Raw genomic sequence first — 20,132 nt, 5'->3', positions numbered from 1 at the left:
GAAGTTTCCTAACTTACCCTTTTGACCTTTCCAAGTATGATAATTCCTGATGCAGAATACTGGGACATTCTGCATCAGGAAATCATCATATTTGATAGGTCATCCTCCAGCAAATAAATGTTGACTGTGGAGGCTGGACATCCAATTCCTGAGTTAAGAAGTTTGGGGTGGTGGGGCTCTGAGTTGAGGCCAGCTTTTATTGTGGAAAAGGAACTTCATAAGCTTTGCATTTCACAAAAAAGTTCAGAAAATATACAAAGTTGTGAGTTAGCCTACTTTACAACTTTACACCCCTCTACCTAAATTCCATCTAGTGATAGGATTTTAACTTGAATTGTGGAAAATTGATTGAGTGTACTTATATATTTACTGAGAAAAAAACACATATTTCTTCACATAGAATCAAATGGTGTACATTCTGATTATCTAAAGTATAATATCGATGAAACAGAATATTGAGGACAGGATAGAAAATCCAAAAACTTAACAGGCAAGTTAGTATAGATTTCCTATGCCTTACTCCACATATATATATATATCTACATGATATATATATCTTCAGTGGATGTAGATGTGAAGTTGAGAATAGTAAATCTATACTTCCATTTATAGACTTACCTTTCGATAGTATACCCTCCATATTCTTGCTTCATGATATTCTTGCGGTTACTATTTAGTAATATGATCAGTATTTTGGGAGGAATGCACCTAAAGTTCACAGCTTTAATGTTTGATCATAGCTGAAGGCCATGCCCCCCTAAAAATATACTTCTGGCTAAGGGCCTGCATCCCCATATTCAACTTACATCTACTCTGGCTGATCGTCCACCTTTAGGCAGAGTATTGTAAGGTTTAACAATGCCAGAGATGCTTGTTTATGATGTGTTGTCATTGTTATTGATTTTGCTAAGATATTCTCCCATTGTCTAATTGGGTGTGCTCTGTGATCCGGCAGTCCATTATCAATTTTTCTGCTGTTTTTTCTAGTGAGAATATTGACCAGTTTAGTTGTTTATAGACCAAGGAGTATATGGTGTCAACTGATGGGACAGTTGTACACATGCGGGTTCTGATAGTAAGTGATTGCTTTGGAATCTTTGTTTTATTGAAAATGATCGTGTATACCTAAAAAAGAGTAACAATCTAATTGTATAGCCTGTTAACAACTACTTCAGATCTGAAACATACCCTTTTTATCTGTTCTTTCTGTGTTATACTTTTCTTTTGGGTGAAAAGTCTACTTTGGTCTTGAATTTGTAAATGTTCATCTTCCTAGGTGGTGCAAATTAGGTTCATATTGAAGTACACCAAAATGATCAGGTCTAATGTTCATACTTGTTTTTGTAAGTCAATCATTAATGAAACTAGTTTCTCCGTTAGATCTAATTTTGTGTTCTGCTTTGGGTGTGTATAAACATCAGTGCAAGAGTTGCTCCATCATCCAGATTCCACTTGTCAATTAGTATTACCAAGATTTCGTGATCTACATGTGGCCTCATTTCATATTTGATCTGCATTGATGCACTAATATATTTTGCCAGGCCTTGGAATTTCAGCACTAGATTACTAAATGCTATAAAACATGGAATTGAAATCAGTATTGTTGACCATGTTTCTGGGATTATGATAATTTTGCACCGCTTCTAGTCATTTAGGCCCGTATTTATACTTTTTTTGTGCCGCATTTGCGTCGTTTTTTGACGCAAAAACTGCGCAAACTTGCAAAATGCCATTGTATTTTGTAGGTTTGCGCCGTTTTGCGCCAAAAAGCGGCGCAAATGCGGCGCAAAAAAAAGTATAAATACGGGCCTTAATATGTTGATGTTGAGAAGTTTGGTAGTATTCCACTAACAAATTAGGAACTGAGTTTGAATATTCTTAGAGTAGGTTTGTGCCATTAACATGTTTTAATTTTGTGACTTTATTTGCAGAGCTGCTGGCAAACACCCCCAATCCAAGTTATTTTCCCTGTTAGCGTAGTAGCTTGAGTTGGGTCCCTCTTCCTGCCTTGGTGTCTTTGTCATTATTATTTTCCCTACTGCATTCTGAAATATAGAGTAAGGTGGCACCCATCAGTATACATTTGTTTCCTTTTAGGCACTGGGCATTCTTCCAGGTGGTATGAATAACCCAGTTTCTTATGTTGAATAAGTTTTATAGTCCATGATTTATCTTTTTATTTTTTTGCGAACATCTCACTTGTCAACCTTTCTGTGGCCCAAGATTCTATGGTGTCTCCTTGTGGGTATTGAACATTTGATGCCACTCAAGGTTATGTTTATTGATTTTTCAGTTAATCATAACACTTTTAATATGGTTCCTGGTTTAGGATGTCATGGGATCTTTTGGAGCAATATTCTGGAATTAACAGTCTTTCTTCCTAGCCCTACTTTTTGCTTCTCTCTATTTCCCCTCTTTTATCTGATGAGGTGTTAAATGTACTCAAGAACTTCATACCGGTAGCCGCATTGCTGTCCTCATTTTCACTCTATGGGAATTAACACATTCCTCTGTGATTATTGGTCTCCAGGTCCAGGATGCTGCTTCACCTTTCAATACTTGGTCAGTCAGTCAGTCAAAGAATCTTTATTCGGCAATATGCCATAAAAGCACAATACATTTCAAACAATTTTTTTTTTAAATAATTAAAATACAGTATAAACAACTTGAAACAATAATGACAATAAAACTTCAATCAAGAATATTACAAAGTTTTATACATTGCCTATATTAGTCTATCCGGTGGCCCATATAAAATATATGATATGCTCTACGAAAGCAAAAAAAAGACCCAACATCGAGTTAAAACAATATATTGCCAATTCATATTAATATGTAACTGCTTCGAGCAATTCATATCAATTCCTAATGGCCTTAGCTGATTTAATAAAACTTAAAACAGAATGGCACAGTTGTATTTAAGAGAGTCTTTGGATACTAATCAATGCTTCCTTATGGGAAACAGTTTGCAATTTGTACAAAATTGGCAAAATCAAAACTTGTCTAGGAGAAGAATATAGAGAACAAAATAAAAAAAGTGACACATGCTTTGCTTAGAAAAGTTATCACAGTGACTGTTCAGAAGCATTTTATGCCATGTACATTTCTTTGGAAAAGCCACTCTAAAATGTATCAGATTTAATCTAAATAAAGTAAGGAGCGAATATGATGAGGAGCTCAGAAACAAAGTTAAATATGGTTCTGCCGAAATTGAAGTTGAAATCTGAACATAGGAATCAAATGTTTTCAATTTTACTGCCCTTTGGTATCTAAGGTTCTCAACATGCTCTATGTATTGTGATTTAACCGGTTCCTTAGCATTGATAGGCAGAGACTCTGGGTTAATTAACATGTTCTCCAGCCCTAGGTTCCGAAAAGAATATTGCACATAAGTAAGCCACAGAATTTTATTATGGTTAGTTGATGAACGCAATCTGTTAGGCAGGCTTGTACCAAGCTCGCCGCTGGATTTGACCAAACTTTTAACCATAAAAGAAGTGGGGCAATGCTCAATATACCGTACTCCCAACTCCTCGTGGCAGATGATGTTTGCTACATTCTTGGTTACCAAAAGCAGTCTGTTTATTCTCTGACTGTTGTAAGCGGGCTGGTTTGATGTGACCCCAGAGACCCGCCCCATAGGTAGCTGCAGTAATACATTTAGATTTATGGAACATAATAATCTGGTGAACTGGCCTATGACCCAATTTACGGGCAAAGCAAAAAATCACCTCCATATTTCTCTCCATTTGTTGGGTCTTAAAAATAAGATGAGAATTCCATGACAGCGAAGAGCTTAAATGTAATCCTAAGTAGCAGAAATCTTTTACTTTACTTAAAATATTTCCACCCATAGTGAAACATTTGGGTCATGTATTTCGGGGGCCACATGTCATAATGTGCGTCTTTGTAAAATTGACTTTCAAATCAAGATCCTGCATGAAGGTTAAAAAGAGATCCAATAAGTTCTGAAGGCCATTTGCTGTTCGAGCAATTAAGACAGCGTCATCGACATACAGTAAGACCGGGAGTTGTCTAGTTCCATATTTTACTAAAAATCTATAGAGGCCATTAATATATAACAGGAATAAAAAAGGTGCTAAAATACAACCCTGTCTAACTCCTCGCATGGATGAAAAGGGAGAAGAACTCTCGCCGTGTTGGCCATATTGGACTGAGATTGTGAGATCAGTATATAAACGTTTAATTAACTCGAGGACATCCTGGTCAACCCCCATTGCATCCATAAGTTGCCACAACTTCTCTCTATTCACCAAGTCAAACGCACTAGATGAATCAATAAAAGCTAAGTGAATAGATCCTTTCCTTACGGTGACATATTTACTGAGGATAAGATGCAAATTTAAAGCCTGGCCCACAGTGCCTAAACCAAGCCTAAAACCATATTGGATTGGGGTGAGAATTTTAGTCTTTTTCTACCCAGTCCTCAAGCCGGGTCAAGATGACACTCCCCAAAATCTTGGCAGTAGAATCTATAAGAGAAATTGGTCTATAACAAGTTGGATCTTGTCTGTTTCCCTTTTTAAAAATAGGGACAATGTTTGCCATTTTCCATGAAGAAGGAATGTTACTTTTACCAATACATTGGTAATTAACGGGCCCCAAAGGTCAGGAATAGATTAAAAAGGTCAACCGGGACCCCATCTGGGCCAGGGGCTTTCCCTGATTTCGCTTGTTTAATGGCTGTGATTACCTTGTGTAGCTCAAAGGATAAATCATTCATATTCAGGGTTGGTAATACTGTATTCAAATTGCTGCAGTCCCCTTCTTCAGGTTGGGGGTCATTTTTGGGCTGGAATACCTTTGTCAAATGTTTCACTCAGACCCCTTCAGGTATCAAACAGTCATCGCCCTTGTTATCATGTTCCAGAAAGTATGGATGGTTAACTACTTTCCGGAATTGTGCAGAATCCTTCAATTCCGTAGCTGCCAGGAGTTCTTCCCAAGCTCCAGTTCGAATTTTGTTTCTTCTTTCCTCCAGAGCAGTCTTGTCTTGTATGAGCCCCTTGCCTGTCTAATTCCTGACTAAACAGGACTGTTTTCAAAGCTACTTTTAGATCTTTATGGGCGGCAGTCAAGGTAGAATTAAACCATCGCTGAGGCTTGGGACCCTGGATGGGCCTATTACTCACTAGGGCCTCGGAAATGGCTTAACAGTTCAAATTCAGATATAAGATGGGCATGAGATGGCTGTAACAACAAACATTTATTGATAGAACCAAGCTTTTGCTCAATAATTTTCTTGTGAAAAGATTTTGGGTCTACACTATCCCATTTTATGCGAAGACCGGAATGTTTTTTAAAAACTGATTTACCCCTGCATTCTACACTAGATGAAGCCAAGCTATTGTTGGAAACTAAATTATTACACAGGGGATTATGATCGCTAGCACAATGCGGCATTATCTGAAAATCCAAAATCAAATGGGAATCTCAGGAACTATTTAAAATAAAATCAATAGTACTACCTTTAGAATTCCCTGTATAAGTGGGTATCTTTTGGATATGTGTAGCAGCCTTCTCCCTAGCGTAAGCAAGATCAAATCTATAAATAAGTGTATTTAAGGCTTCACCTTGATTGGAGTGGGTAAAATGTGTGGACGTCTCTCTCCCCTCTATAAAAGTGCCACAGACATGTGAAAATTCCTGATTGCATAGCAGCACATTAAAATCTCCAACTCAAATTATAACTAGGTCACTGTCCTGAAACTTCCCAAAGGAATCAAGGAAATCCATTAACTCCTCAAGACTTACATTCAAGGAATCACATGGAATATTATTATAAAGATTTATAAGCAAAATACCCTTGTTCCCCTCCATCAATAACTAGACCACCATAAAAAATGCAGAGGTCCAAATCAGGGACACCTCCATTTTGGGAAGCTGCAAAGAGACAAGAACCGAAAGCCCCCCACTTGCCCTACCCACTGGAGAAGGGGATGCTGGTTGAAATGCAGAAAAGTACCCATCCAAATTGAAAGGGTCCATAGACCAAGTTTCTTGAAGACAGAAAACATCATAAATAGATATAAATTCCAACCACTCTTGAATTTTAGCCTTTGACCGAAGCCCCACAATATTCTAGCTAATCAGTGTTAAAGATTTGTCATTATTATAGGTCCCAGCCACTGGCTCCTTATTTGTGGTGACGTCTACTATGTCTTGAGAAAGAATATCTATCTCATCAGGGCCTTTCAGTGATATAGGAGACACATACCCTTCTCCTACCACTGCTCCATTTGGGGTGCCTGTTATAAGCCTGTTCTTTACTGTCTGTCAATCATTCACATCTAAAGCAGTTGGAGCCCAGCGACGGCTATGGGTAGAGATGTTTTCCCGTAAAGGTGTCAAGGGCGACAGCAGGGGTGATAGAAAAAGCAATTGGATCATTAAAAAAGCTTAAAGGGTATATTTGAATCCCTCCTATTTTCTTGGCACAGCGTAATGAATCCATCAACAAGCGATTAACCAAGCAGGGATTAGCTAAATTAATCACAATACAATCACCCTCATGTACCTTCCTTGAAGGACCTACCCACTTCACTCTGCGTGCCATGAGTATCTTATTATTTAAGTCACCTTGGTGACTAAGCTTCTGCCTTAGCCAATGTGCACATTTCCTGATTAGCACCAAAGTATCTTCCCTACATGAGGGTTCAAGAGGAGGCACATTAGCTAAGACCAAGACATATGGCATACAGTCCGGTGGAAGTTGCAAAATCTCTTTATGAGCAGTAGTACAATTAATCCAAGGAGCCATTGTACAATCTGGAAGGGTTCCCAATCTTCCTGCCAGGGTGGGAACAGACTCCGTAAGTAAAGTTCCATGGTTAACTGTGGTGTAAGCCACGGGTAGGTCGTGGGGGGTTAATTTATTATTTTGCAGTACTTCTTTATGTTCAGGCAAGGCCTCCTGCCTGTGGGAATTACCCAATTTTGTGGAAAGTGTGTGAGTGATCAGCTCAGTCATATTATTCTGCAATTGTTCAAACTTTGTGGTTATTAGAGTTATTAGCTTCTCCTCCAAAGCTACAAAAAGAGGTTTATGCATATTTCATATGTGTGATCATCACAAGTAGCTCTCTTCTCCCTAGTGTCGGAATCTAAATCATCAAATGGCAAAACTGGGACTGGTGGTGGATCGTCTGGGGAGTCCAGAGATAAACGGGTATTTCCCTTACACCTTGGGATCCTTTTTGAGGGTTTAAGATGTTTAAAACGGCCTTCCTCTTTTCTTTTTTTAGGTGGTGGGGAGACCACAAGAAAACGGTCCACATTAACTTCATCACATGCAGTAGGCAGTTGTAGGTGGGGAGTGCCAGATTCAGGCTGAGATAGATCATATTGAGAGGACTTCTGGAAAAGCCCTGGGTCCCTTTGCTGGGCATTATACAGACTGAGGGCTCAAGAGGAATTCTCTGAGTGAGTTTGCGGGTGGCCCCGATCTTTTCTTCAACCTGCACAATTTCAGTTTCAATGGCCCCAATCACAGAAGATAGATAGCTAGTTATAGTTGGTTGGATATGTGGACCCTGTGTACCATCTCCCCATTGTGTGGTATCCCCATTATATAGAGGGGTTAGGAAACCTATATAGCTAAACCAGAAGGCCAAGCCCTGAGAAATGGGTATGGAACAAAGGATTACCCAGATACCAGACTCAGTATTAGTCCTACGCTATACTGCCTTGCAATACTACACTAAACATAAACATGGGGCTATGTTCTGCTCAGGGGCTGCTTACCACATTGCTCCAGGAAATTTAGTGGACAGGGAGGGGCCCAGCCCAGCCTCTTTTGGCTGATGACAGGCGCAGGACGGGCCTGCCCGTGGCCCGGGCGCCGCCCGTGCGAGTCCTGCAACACAGGGCTCTGAAGGTCTTAAAAGCGCGATGTGATTCGGTCCCGCCCCCTGGTGCCTCACGACGGTTCTGGGACCAGCAGTCCTCAAGTGGCAGCATTCTCGATGTCCCGCGACGCGGGGTTCTGAAGCACTTAAAAGCGCGATGCAATTCGGCCCCGCCCCCTGGTGCCTCACGGGGGTTCTGGGACCAGCAGTCCTCAAGTGGCAGCGTTCTTGATGTCCTGCAATGCGGGTTTCTGAAGCGCTTAAAAGCACGATTCGATTTGGCCCCGCCCCCTGGTGCCTCACGGGGGTTCTGGGACCAGCAGTCCTCAAGTGGCAGAGTTCTCGATGTCCCATTACTTGGTCACTGTCACATGCTTGTCCAGCTTGCCATGTGTGTTCCTGCTGGAGATATTCCTTTTTTTTCATGGTTAGAATGAATGGAAATTTCTGAGAGACCAACATTTGTAGTTTGCGGGTCATCATTTGGCATATCCTGAAGGACACACCTTCTGTTTGTACTTCACTTTTACTCCTCTCTGTAATGTACTAGAGGCATAGTGTTTAATTAAAGACATTTCTGGGTTCACTTTTATTACCTTGCTGATGCGTGTGTCAGACTAAACTAAATGTACTTACATTCCAGGGAACCCTGCCACACACCCTTCCTCGGGCATTCCACATGGTGTTGCCAAACACTGATGCAACACTACATTCCTCCTTTACTATAGATTTGGAAAACAGCTGTGCAACACATAAATCACTACAGAATCAATGAATTTGAACAACAGGACCTGCAGACTGATAGGGCACCTATGCAACCTCTGGATCGGCATCCCAGGCAGTGTATTTTCAGTCAGTTAAAAAGCCTACATAACACCAGGGTGAGCCAGGGTTGGACCTCAGTTAATATCACCCTTATTCACTCCTCGTGAAGGATTCTTGGGTTGTCCCTTCGGTGTCAGGGGGACAGGCTGCCACTTGGCTCAGTTCATTTGATAAAGGTACCCTGGCTGGTAAAAACACAGCCAGACAGGACTGAGGTGATCTCTTAGACACTGGAAAACCATTAGTGGCTCTGCCCCCTGCTTACTCACGGTCATTCAGGACATTCATGGGCATATTGTCTAACATGTCACCCTCAGTCTGATGACTGGTTTGGAGACGTGGTGCTTTTTTAAAATAAGAGATTTTCCTTATCACAGTCTCTACCCCTATTTCAGTGGTTATCATGGTGCCTTTAATCTCAGTAATGGTCCAAGGAACAACCACAAAAGGCAGCTGGAACTTTCTGTCTTAGTGGTGATCTTTGGCTAGGACTCCAACATAGAGGGTGCCTTGGTCAGCATGCCATAGCCATGAAGCATAGTCATTTTTTAGGGCTCTCTGACAGTCAGAGCGTTTAGAGGGTTTGGCTGGTCAGCCCACACAGCATGATGGGGGATAGTATCTGTCAGTGTTCACTCAAAAAAACAAATTTCTTGGGGTAATACTAGTGTTGAAGTGAAGTGTGAGCTGATACTCATGCAGAAAGATGTAAATGGCACTCTCAACATTCTTGGCTTCTGCTACAGCAACATGGATAACTTTAGTTAGTATTGCCACAAAACATTCCACCTCTTCATTGACTTGGCACCATTGGGGTGTTTTCAATGGTGTTTTGTATTCCAAGAGTGTAAGTATTCGGGCAACTCAAGGCCACTGGGAGGAGGGGTCATTGTCAGTGCAGGGGTGGTCATCATTTTCTCAATCTTCAGGATGACTTCAGAAGCCGAGGTGGTCGGCACTATTTCCACCTTGGTATATTGAGAAAAATCATCTACACCAATAAGCATGTAGGAGCCATTAAAGAGATTCCCAAAATTCACATTGACTAATTGCCACAGAGCATTAGGTCCTTCTTCTGTGATGACTGGTGCAGGAGGATTTGGCTGGCTGATCGCTTGGCAGGCGGGGCAGCCTCTGTCAACCTCCTATACTCTTTGATCGAGGCCCAGAAAACTTTGCTCCTCAGCCTGTTTTGGGATTTGAATACCCCTTGATATACTCCAGGATCTAAGAGAAAATCCCATTGCCTCAGACTATCAGGGAGAAGTATGTGCGGGTCTTTTATAAAGCACCCTTCTTCGTTGATGGACAGTTTTTGTCAGACATGGTATAGTTACTAGAGAGTTGACTTGGCTTCTTCTGTGTGATATGCAGCTGGGCGACAAAGAGGCTGCCAGTTTCCTGACAATGTCACATGGATGGCATTCAGCTGGCAGTTATCTTGTTTGGTAGCTTCCACCACACCAGAGAGGGAAATAGGCATAGGGTTTGGACCTGTCTATCACCAGGCAGACATATTCTTCTCTTTCCTGGGCTTCTTTGGCTTCAGAGGGTGTAGCTGGGTGTGAATGGCGTGACAAAAAAATCAGCTGGATTGTGACTGTCTGGATGATATTCAACTGTGACGTTGAATTCCTTAAGTTGCAGAATCAATTTGTCAATCACTGGGTTAGTTTGGATGAGGACACCTGAAACAAAAGAATCACTAGCTTGTGGTCTGTGAAAATGGTAGACAAGTGTCCATAAAAGTATATGAAGAAATGTCGGCACTCCCAATGAACCACAATGGCATCTCACTCAATTTGAGATTATCTTTTCTCGGTTGGCATGAGCGTCCGACTCACATATGCAACCAGTGCCCACTCAACGCATTTCTGGTGCAAGGCTAGCACTGCTCCTAGCCAGGTGGGGCTGGCATTGACTACCACCTGAAAGTCTTTCTTGTGGTTAAAATATACAAGTGTTGTGTTTGCTGACAGTGCTTGTTTGGTTTTCCTGAATACATGTTCTTGTTCTTCTCCCCACACATCATGAAATGTCCGCATTATGTCATCATGCCAAGGATACTTGACACGGATAAGGGATCAGAGGTGTCCCAGGTGCCCTTCACTTTCTTCCAGGTCAGGACCAATGCCTCGGTCAAAGAAACAGTAGCCAAAAAACCTGATGTTGTTCCTCAGGAAGTCACACTTCTTTCTGTGGAGAGTCAAACCATGTCTTTTCAGCCTGACGAACACTGCCCGGAGACGAGTGAGGTGACTATACAGTGTTAGGCATGCACCAGAATATCATCACTCACTTTCAGTGTTAGAAATGGGGTCTTTGGTTGGCAGTCAGGTTACCCCCTGTCCAAGCAAGGACCCTCACTCTAGTCAGGGTAAGTCACACACAATCCAAATTGTCCTGTGCCCACCCTCTGGTAGCTTGGCATTGAGCAGTCAGGCTTAACTTAGAAGGCAATGTGTAAAGTATTAGTGCAATAAATCATGCAATAAGACAGTGGAACCCCACAAAAATATACCACACAGTGTTTAGAAAAATATGTAATATTCATCTGATAAGATGCAGGTCAAAACAAACAAGATGCAATAAGTATACATTGAAATATAACTGTAAAAATGATATGAAGTGTCTTTAGTCTTTTAAAAGCAACAAATGTCTCTTGCAAGCACAAAGTACCTGGTTTGCTTTCAAATTCTCCGACCGCACACAGATGATGAGTCATTTATTTTCCAAGCAGGGAAGACTTTGCAACGATTTCCGGTGCACAGACTTGGATCCTCTTCGGGTTGCGGGGTTTTTGGATGGGAAAGATGCGTTGAAATCTGGCGCTTGCAGGACGAAGTCAGAGGGGCTGCATCAATCCGGTAGCCGATGCATGGAACTTTCTACTGCACGGCAGGCGCTGCGTCGATTCCACTCAGGAAGTTGGCCTCCATTGTTCCGGCTTGGCTTTGTGTCGATCCAGTGGTCGTGCGTCAAATTTCCGATTGCAATGCTGGCGCTGCATCGATCTTCTCCTTGCGAAGTCGGGCTTCATTGTTCTGGTTCAGCATGCAGTGATATTCTCACAGCGGTGTAGGCTGTGCATCGTTTCTTGCAGGCTGTGAGTTGATTTTCACCACACAAGGAGTTCTTTTGCATGTCTTTTTGGTCCTGAGACTTCAGGGAACAGGAGGTAAGCTCTATTCAAGCCCTTGGAGAGCACTTCTCAGCACAGCCAGAGAGCATCAAGGCAGCAGGGCAACAGCAAGGCAGCAGTCATTCTCAGAAAAGCAGTCTAGGTGAGTCCTTTGGGCAGCCAGGCAGTTCTTCTTGGCATGTTGCAGGTTCTGGTTCAGGGTTTCTTCTCCAGGAAGTGTCTGAGTTGGTAGGGTCAGAGACCCTGCTTAAATACACAAATGTGCCTTTGAAGTGGGAGAGATTTCAAAAAGTGGCGTAGAAGTGCACAAGGTCCCCTTTTAGTTCCATCCTGTCTGCCAGGGTCCCAGTAGGGGGTGTTTCAATACTTTGTGTGAGGGCAGGCTACAGTCCTTTGACATGTAGGTGTCAGGCCCTCCACCCTCCCAGCCCAGGAAGACCCATTCAATATGCAGATTTGTGCAAGTGTGACTGAGCATCCTGTGTTTAGGGTTTGTCTGTGTGAATACACAAGGGAGCTATCAACTAAACCTAGCTATACGTTTATTGTAAGACACAGAAGGATTTAAGTGCAGAGAAATGCTCCCTTTCTAAAAGTGGCATTTAAAAAATAGTAATATTAAATCCAACTTCACCAGTTAGCAGGATTTTGCATTACCTTTCTGTTCATACTAAAACTTACCTTGGTACTCCTTTCAGATCAGAAGCTACCACTCAAACAGTATATGAGGGTAGCCCTAATGTTAGCCTATGAAAGGAGCAGGCCTCACGGCAGTGCAAAACAGATTTAGGAGTTTTACACTACCAGGACATGTAAACTACACAGGTACATGTCCTGCCTTTTGTCTACACAGCACCCTGCCCTATAGGTTACCTGGGTCCTATCTTAGAGGTGACTTATATGTAGAAAAAGGGGAGTTTTAGGCTTGGCAAGTACTTTTGAATGCCAAGTGGAATTGGCAGTGAAACTGCACACACAGACCTTGCAATGGCAGGCCTGAGACATGGTTAAGGGGCTACTTAAGTGGGTGGCACAATCAGTGCCGCAGGCCCACTATTAGCATTTAATCTACAGGCCCTGGGCACATATAGTGCACTTTATTAGGGACGTATAAGTAAATTAAATAAGCCAATTGGGTATGATCCAATGTTACCATGTTTTAAGTGAGAGAGCATATGCACTTTAGCACTGGTTAGCAGTGGTAAAGTGCGCAGAGTCCTAAAAACAGCAAACACAGTGTCCAAAAAGTGGAGGGAGGCAGGCAAAAAGTTAGGAGTGACCACCCTAAGGCTATCAGGTATAACATTCAGTACACCCAGGAGGCCACTCAGAACTTCTTTAATCATGGGCTGAAAGACTTAAGTATGCTTGAGATATCTTAATTCAATCTGGTGTATCTCCAGAGGCCGACCTGTATGAAGAACGTGGTTATGGGCAGACAGTTCAGATGCAGTGGAATCTAGTGATAGCCATATCAAAGGTCTATCTTGGAGAGCCATTGTGACCCAAAGAGTTCTCCATTGGCATCACTGATGGTCGGTGTCATATGACACTTCTGAGGGCCAAATTGTGTAATCTCACATCAATGCACATGAGCACTGTCTTAAGTTGCTTTGGTTCCTTTGAAACTACAATGGGGGGTGCCCATGAGGTAGGGCCTGTTACTTTTTCAATTATGTCTGCTTGTTCAGGAAGTCTTAGCTCTCTCTCAACCTTGAGGTGAAATGGAAGGCAATTTGTTGATGTCGAAGAGCCATGGGAGGTACAGATTTGTCAATATGCAGATGGATGACCTTGCCTTCTAGACATCCAATGCCTTCAGAAAGAAGTGCAAATTGTTTCATCAGCTTGTCAAGTTCACTGGTATGTACTCTGAAGGTGAACTGCAACATTTTGAGCTCCTTGGCAGTTTGTCAGCTGAGGAGGAACCCACTTCCCTCCCGAAATACTTAGGCTTTAGCCTTCATGTATTTGGTGTCATGAGTGATCTCTGAGTGGAACATCGCTTCTAATCATAAAGGTGAACAATTGCCGAAGACATACATTATTATTCTAGTGGTGCACAAGGCAGGCGTGTTTGGTATGCTGCAGAATACATCAGCAGCCATAAGGTTTATGGAGACCCATATGTCTATGAGGGTGGACACTGGTTGGCCTTAAATTTCTATAAGGCACGTGAAGGTCACTTGGTGTGTGGTATGATGCGGGTCAATCTCTCTCATGATGTGGACCATCTCTTGTTCATCATCATCCATGTCGCTCCTGGGGTTGGCTTTGACAGCAGTGATAGATTTTTTTAATGGGATGAATCTCGGGTGAAGTGGCATATATTGGAGAAATTATTGACAAAAGGTGCAACTAGTCTTCCCTCATGCTCGGCAGTCACCTGTGTCGGGGAATGAGCTTCCACATCATCTACATGGCTGGGTTGTTGATCTCAGTTTAGGTGACTCTGGCTTTGTCTTGCAAGCTTACTTACATATCACATTAACAGGTTATTATTTGCTGGGGACAGTTGCAATGGGTCCATGTGGGCTGCTAATGCTTTGGAAAGTTCCTTGGATTTCCCCAGGGTCAGGTTGGCTCTTATGGACATGTTCTGCTCCGGCAGAACACGCTCGCAGAGCTTTAAGGATGCACACCCATGTATGAACTGTGCTCTCACTTCATTCTCTTCATCTGGCAGCATGCACTGTTATGAGGTTATTTTAGCACTATTTTATGGGCACCAATGGGCCTATTTATACCTTGTTTGTGCTGAATTAGCGTATTTTCTTTTACGCTAATTCAACGCAAACTTAACTCCATATTTATATTTTGGCACTAGACATGACATCTCTAGCACCAATATATTGGAGTTAAAGTCATTTTTAGCTTGCAGAAAACTACCGTGTTCAATGAGATGCAAGGTAGGCATCCCTGAGCTAAAAATGACTCAAAGGCCCTAGCGCCTCCCTTGAAAAAATGGTGCACGGGAGGGAGGTGGCCCTAAATAATGGCACTAAGCTTGCTTTGTGCCATTATTTAACACCTGGGTCAGGGCAGGCGTTAGGGGCCCTTTGGTCCCATTTCCATGGTGTTCCACCATGGAATAAGGCCACTGGTGCCTCCTCAGGCCCCAGGGACACCCACACCAAAGGGACAGAGGAGGATGGGGCACCCCCTCTCAGGTAAGTACAGGTAAGTAGAGGTAAGTATTTACCTTTTTTTTTTAAAGTGCCATGGGGGGGCCTAACTTGGGCCCCCCTAAATTGCAATGTGACCAATAACCATGCCGTGGGGGACTTAAGTTCCGTGGGCAGGGCCATTGGGCTGGGGGCATGACTCCTGTCTTTACTTAGAAAGGAGTCATGTCCATGGGGGTTGTGCGTCCAACAATGGTGCTAGTCAGGTTAGAGTCATTATTTTGACTCTAACCTGACTAGCGCAATTCATTCACGCACAACCTCCAGTTTTCGCTATGCCTCCCGTTTAGTGTCATGTATTTTGATGCTAACCGGGCTTTTGCGCCGGCTAGTGCCATTCCTTAAATATGGCACCCGGCTGGCGATCTGGAATGGCGCTAGCCGGCGCTATACTTTTTGAAGAAAACCTGCGCTAACACAAGTTTGTGTCAAACATTATAAATCAGGGCCCAAATTTCAGCCATAGGCCTGCAGATTGTGCCCTTTAGCCTAGAAAATAATTCATTTTATTATTTTAGCAGAAGCTTCATTCTTTGTTGATGTTTTTAGTCATTTATCTATTGTTCGCTCTGCCTAGCACAACATGTTCGCTCTGTGCTTTGCTCAAGGCTGTACTCGATAATGTTGCTGGTTCAAACTAGAGCACCACATTCTCTGCCATTTCACAGAAACATACATGTTATTACATTAGGGCAGTCTTCTTAGAAGATCAGACATTTTATTATAAAACACATCTCTGCCCCCTATCCATTAGAGGGAAACTCCAGCCAGAAGTTGCCACTGCATGCTGTTCGCTTTATTACAGCTGTCTGCTGAGACTAGGTATATTTTCTGCCTACATGGGAGAAGACTCTCTGTAGACCAACATTCTTCTCTTCTACTACCATATAAGTATGGGGGGTGGTGCCTTCACTGGGGTCCTGAAGGCCGATTAGGGCTGACACTGTTGTGCTCTAGTTTGGAACTTTAGTGGTGTAGGTACGGATTCTGACACTTAGCATTTGACACTATTGTGGGACTTTTCTTATGTTTCACTTTCTATGTCACTACTCTGCTATTATCATGTTTCATTATTCTTATTATTGTAGTGCATGTCTTTTTATTTAGGATGCAGTTGTTTCAATAAAATCAATTGAACCAATTCCTGCTTCTGTTTGTTTTTGCATGTGTGAGACAAATGTAACTGAGAGATAGGGCAAGATCTGTTCCACCACGATTTCCCTGAGAAATCAGAATGTCATGTGCATGGCTGCCAAAAATCACCTCTGCTCTTGGGTACTGGTGAGGAACTGCTAGCAGGCCTGGAAGGGTTAGGTCACATGGTCTGGAATTGGACTCAGTTCCCCACATTCCGGTGGTGCTTCAACCCAAATCTAGCAGAAAACATCTACAGACTCATCCAGACACTGCTGCACATTGCAGAGAAGAAAATGTTCATAATTTGGGCTAGCATATGTTTCAAAATGCATTGTTATGATATTCTTTAGTGTCATGTAGGTGCCCGGGGGCCCAGCTTTGACCACCACCATGACAGAGGCACCTACTTCAAAGTGATACGAGCTACTCAGGCAGGATGGGCATGGTGAACAGGAAAATCCAGGGCCCACTGGTAATCTTGAAGGTGCTCACAGTGCAGGCGGTTTGGTTGGTTGGTGAACTGTCTGCTGCTCGCAAAGGGTCAAAGTAGTGGTTGTGGTGTAAGCACCCTATACTGGCAGTTATGAGGGGCATTTCGGTATCTGTGCCTAGGCCAGATATTTTTCAAAAGCACCCACATGCTGTCTCGTACACTTGGTTTGGATGTGATGTCAGGGTTATTCTACCCTGCTGGAGTTGGCAGGTGGAGGGTCCTCTACAGGATCCAGCTGCATCAGAGAAATCCTTTGACACCAAAGGGAGTTGGATCTCACATAATCTCAGAAAGGCCTCTATGGGCCCAGAAAATTAAGCATGGTTGCTGCGGAGCAGTTTCAGTGCTCCTACTTTGTAGGAGGTGAGACCCTGTGTGAGGCTGAAGGCTGTGGGGTAAAAATGCACAGGACCCAAATGTGCAGGCAGGCATTTGCGACCTCACTGGGCCAAACACTCTCGAACAGTCTCCAGAGCTGAATGGGCTACTGAGGTCAATTGGCAGCTACTGTGGAAGCAGCAGGATGGTAAGCCGAAGGCTCACATGGTGGGAAGAGGTGCCTGAGCAGCATTTGCACTACGGACAGCAGTGTGAAGGAGGTGAGGTACGGACAAACTGGAGGGTTTGTGCGGCCTCCTTACTGCCAATGTAATATACTGCTAGCTCAGAGCATAATTAAAGACATAGGGGGTCATTACAACCCTGGCGGACGGTGTTCAAGCTGCGGTAATACCGCAAACAGGCTGGCTGACAAAAAAAGGGAATTATGACCCTGGCGAAAACCGCCAACTAAGACAGCCACTTTAACACATCGCCCGCCACGGCGGTACAGACAAACAGCGCGGCGGTCACCACCAACAGATAGGCGGAAGTCAATGTACCGCCCACACTATCACAACACACCAATCCACCACCTTTTCCGGGGCGGATTCACCGTGGAAAAAAACACGGCGGAAACAGCTTGTGCTATGGGAAAACGCTCACCTCAACACATCCCACGAGGAACGAGGACACCATGGAGCCGGAACTACAAATCTTACCTGCCCTTGCATTCCTGCTCATCTACGACCAACAGCGACGTAGGCGCAGAACAAACCGGTGAGTACAGCACCTATGACACGGGGGAGGGGGGAGGCAAAAGTTACGGGAACACCCACCAAACACCCCCACCCTAGCATATTACAACATACACACCAATGCAGTCACAAAAATCACAGTAACAACCCACAATCCCCCCGGAAGAATGCAAAGACAATGCGAATAGCAGTCAAACTTTGTATTGTGCCAATATACTACTCATCAAAAAATTTACGGATATATATTTCACGAAATCAGTCATAAATAAATGTACAATACAAGAAGTAGTGCAGAGATGTACACAACAATGTCCGTGCACCAACAGTCCAAAAATGCATGGGCCCACAATAGATACCTGACCAAAATCCGAGAGAACACTACCAGGGCATCAGATAGAAACAATACAGGCACTTCAGGGGGAAGGGAAGGGGGGCGAAGCCAAATCCACGACGGGGCTCCATGACCATTGATGTATCCTGGGGAGTGCAAAGCCACAGTCTCTCAAGTCACTTCAGTGGGTGGGTTGCCCACTGTGCTATCCTGGGGAGTGCAAAGCCACAGTCTCTCAAGTCTCTACAGTGGGTGGCTTGCCCACTGTTACATCCTGGGGAGTGCAAAGCCACAGTCTCTCAAGTCACTTCAGTGGGTAGGTTGCCCACTGTGCCACCCTGGGGAGTGCAAAGCCACAGTCTCTCAAGTCTCTACAGTGGGTGGCTTGCCCACTGTTACATCCTGGGGAGTGCAAAGCCACAGTCTCTCAAGACTCTACAGTGGGTGGCCTGCCCACTGTTACATCCTGGGGAGTGCAAAGCCACAGTCTCTCAAGTCTCTACAGTGGGTGGGTTGCCCACTGTGCCATCCTGGGGAGTGCAAAGCCACAGTCTCTCAGCGGTGCTTAGCCATGGCGGTCTTTGCCCTGTTCAGCGGTCTTCACCATGGCGGTCTTTGCCCTGTTCAGCGGTCTTCACCATGGCAGTCTTGGCCTTGTTCAGCGGTGCTTTGCCATGGCGGTCTTTGCCCTGTTCAGCGGTCTTCACCACAGCGGTCTTTGCCCTGTTCAGCGGTCTTCACCATGGCAGTCTTGGCCTTGTTCAGCGGTGCTTAGCCATGGCGGTCTTTGCCCTGTTCAGCGGTCTTCACCATGGCGGTCTTTGCCCTGTTCAGCGGTCTTCACCATGGCAGTCTTGGCCTTGTTCAGCGGTGCTTAGCCATGGCGGTCTTGGCCTTGTTCAGCGGTGCTTTGCTATGGCGGTTCTGGTACGGATATTGGTGTGTGGCATTACGATCTCCACACTGGACATTGGTGTGTGGCATGCCGAACTCCACACTGGACATTGGTGTGTGGCATGACGAACTCCACACTGGACATTGGTGTGTGGCATGACGATCTCCACACTGGACTTTGGTGTGTGGCATGACGAACTCCATACTGGACATTGGTGTGTGGCATGACGAACTCCACACTGGACATTGGTGTGTGGCATAACAGACTCCACACTAGAAATTGGTGTGTGGCATGACGAACTCCACACTGGACGTTGGTGTGTGGCTTGACGTTCCATCATTGCCCAGCGGGGCTGTGGGATTCTGGACCCTCATGGGCTGTGACTCCGGCGGTGGCAGTGGTCTCCTGACCAGTAACGATACTTGAGCCCTCCTGGGCTATGACTCTGGAGGTGGTCTCCTGACCAGTGACGATACTTGAGCCCTCCTGGGATGTGACTCCGGCGGTGGCGGTGGTCTCCTGACCAGTAACGATACTTGGGCTTCCTGGGCTATGACTCTGGCGGTGGTCTCCTGACCAGTAACGATACTTGGGCCCTCCTGGGCTATGACTCCGGCGGTGGCGGTGGTCTCCTGACCAGTAACGATACTTGAGCCCTCCTGGGCTATGACTCTGGCGGTGGTCTCCTGACCAGTGATGATACTTGGGCCCTCCTGGGCGATGACCCTGGCGGTGGCGGTGGTCTCCTGACCGGTAACGATACTTGAGCCCTACTGGGCTGTGACTCTGGCGGTGGTCTCCTGACCAGTAACGACGGTGCTGGCGGTTGTGTCTGGACCGCCGGAAATGATGGCGCACTTCTCCGCCGTGACACTCACAACAGGTTGGGGAGACTTCCTCAGGACCTTCCCCACCTTCTTTTGAGTTACCGATGACTCACCAATCGCCTTGGATCCCATGTCACTGTTTGTCCCACCAGGAGTCTTGACACGGTCCCGTCGTCCACTCTCCAATTTCGGAGCCTTTACAGGGGGTGGGCTGACAGTGCCTTGGCTCCGGGTCCTACTGCCTGCCATGGTGGACGGGGCACTCCAAAAACCTGGTACACACACCACTGGTACTGGAGGCTTTTTGGCTGAGGCGCTACAACGGGACTGATGAATTAGAGGGGGGGGTGGGG

The sequence above is a fragment of the Pleurodeles waltl genome, chromosome 5 (genome assembly GCF_031143425.1).
Source record: "Pleurodeles waltl isolate 20211129_DDA chromosome 5, aPleWal1.hap1.20221129, whole genome shotgun sequence".
In the NCBI taxonomy this organism is placed as follows: Eukaryota; Metazoa; Chordata; class Amphibia; order Caudata; family Salamandridae; genus Pleurodeles; species Pleurodeles waltl.
The sequence above is the reverse complement of the archived record's forward strand: the minus strand, read 5'-3'. Positions refer to the sequence as shown.